The sequence below is a fragment of the Otolemur garnettii genome, unplaced genomic scaffold (genome assembly GCF_000181295.1).
Source record: "Otolemur garnettii isolate 467f Iridium unplaced genomic scaffold, OtoGar3 scaffold00001, whole genome shotgun sequence".
Taxonomy (NCBI): Eukaryota; Metazoa; Chordata; class Mammalia; order Primates; family Galagidae; genus Otolemur; species Otolemur garnettii.
In genome coordinates this window covers 38,546,342-38,548,831 of record NW_003852396.1, presented here as the reverse complement: position 1 = coordinate 38,548,831, position 2,490 = coordinate 38,546,342, and positions in this window count along the sequence as shown.

Sequence of the window (2,490 nt, the reverse complement as noted above, 5' to 3'; positions counted from 1 at the left end):
AAAAAAAAAAAAAAAAAGGCAGAGCATCTCCTTATGTATGAATATAGACAAATTGTTCTCCAACTACAATCTAGGACATAATGCTTTGAACTTTGGAAATTCAGGTTATTGTATATACAGTTAATTCTTGATATGTTAAAACTTTTGTACTGTTTTAATTCCATCAAGTTTACTATTATAAATTTAATCATTTGATAATTTAATGTTATTATTAATTTTTCTCTATAATTACTATTTTTTTAGTAGAGATGAGATTGTGCTCTTGCTCAGGCTGGTCTTGAACTCCTGAGCTCAAGCAATCCTCCCACCTTGGCCTCCCAAGAATGCTAGGATTATAGGTGTGAACCACCCCACCCAGCCTCTCTATAATTATTGAATGTTTTTTTTCTGTTAAACCAAAGTCAGATTGATATAATCTGGAAAACTGATGGTATGATTCTCTATGTTTTTGTTTACAATCAGCAGGAAAAAAATATGTACGGAGGGTAGTGGGTTCAAACCCAGCCCAGGCCAGCTAAAACAACACTGACAACTACAACAACAAAAACAGCCAGACATTGTGGCAGGTGCCTGTAGTCCCAGCTACTTGGGAGGCTAAGGTAAGAGAATCACTTAAGCCCAGGAGTTTGAGGTTACTGTGAGCTGTGATTTCATAGCACTCTACTGAGGGCAACTCTGCTAAGGGCAATAACCAGGCTAATGTGTTCACAGTCTAAGGGAGAGGGCTGGATGTAGCACATCTCAAACAAACAAACAAAAAAACCCTAAACTATTTAATTATCAATTATATATTTTCTCACTTTTTATAAAGGTACCATTTGCATACAATAACATTCACCATTTTTAGTACACAGTTCTATGATTTTTGACAAACATAAACAATTGTGTAGCCATCATCACAATCAAGATATATAAAAATTCCAAGCTGGGTACAGTGATTCACGCCTATAATTGGTTAGTTATTGGGAGGCTAAGGCAAGAGGAGGGCTCGAGCCCAAGAGTTTGAGGTCTGGGAGCTATGATGACACTGCGGCACTCTACCCAGGATGACTGAGTGATACTCTGTCTCAAAAAAAAAAAAAAAAAAAATATATAAAAATTCCATTATCCCCCCTCCCCCGGGATCTTTGAGAGCTCAGCCACAGCTAAATATATCTTCCTTTCTGGTTCTGGCCCTTTCACTTCCCTTCAGAAAGACCATCCGGCCTTTCCCAGGAAATTCTTGGCCCTCAAGCTGATGGGAATAACGAGGCTAATGTGTTCACAGTCTAAGGGAGAGGGCTGGATGTAGCACATATAAGGCCATCCACTCAAACTCTCAGCAGGCTCTCAGTCTAGGGGGAACTTGGGAGGAAGGGAGAGGGCTGAGGGGAGTACCAGTAGAGTCACTGCTGGATTCCTGTTTTTCTGGTCTAGCTACCTTGTCTTGCCTCAGCCTCCTCATACACACACTTAATGTACACACATACAGTTATTTACACATGCAAAATACAAAAGCATACATCTAATATATATAAGCACAAATGCTTGCTCACATGGAAATAAGTTGAAATAGGCATATATTTAGATACACACATGCACGTACTCATATACTACTTTTGGGAAAGTTGCATCACTTGGGGGACATAACTGGCAATTTGCTCTTCCTGTTGTTCAACTTTATACTTCCTCATGCATGTGGTATCCCCAGATAAAGCCTGAGGCTAACTTTTCTTTGGGGTTTCTTTGTTGCTGTGGGTTATGGTGGATGAAAGGTGATTTTCAAACAATTTAGGGAGCTTGTGACATTGAGAGACATGAAGAGCCTGATGCTGGTTATGGGTAAAGTGTTGTGGGCTAGTGGGACGATAGAGCATGGGAAAGGGAATCGTGCATGATTCCTTTTGTTGGAATCTTCTGGTAGGATCCACTGATGGATCAGAGTTAGCTGTGTTGTGTCACTGTTGACTGAGCTGTACTGGTGTTTCTAATCTTAAGAAAGTTCATATTTGGGAAGCTTCTTTGTTTGATATATGATAAGTAGGATTAATTTCAGTTTGTACATATAAACTCTTCTTCACTATTGGAGAAGTGTTCAGCACCTTTGAGCTCATTGGCTGGTCTTTCTTACATGCTGTTCTCTGAGCTGGGGAATAGGAAGGTTTTGCCTGGGTGGAGTCAGGCTTACTCAGGCTGGTGTAGGTATAGACTATCTCTGGGAGGATTAACAAGGCATTGGTAACCTTAACAAGGAAAAAATATTTTTTAGAAGTTTTAATACTATTTATTTTTTAATAGTATAATGGTTAATTTTACATGTTGTCTTGACTGAGTTAATGGATGCCCAGATAGGTGGCAAAATATTATTTCTGGGTGTGTCTGTGAAAGCATTTCCGGAAGAGACTAGAATTATTTGAATTGGTAGACTGAGATCACCCTCACCAATACAGGTGGGCTTCAGCCAACCCTTCGAAGGCTTGAATCAGCAAAAAGACAGAAGAAGGGTAAATT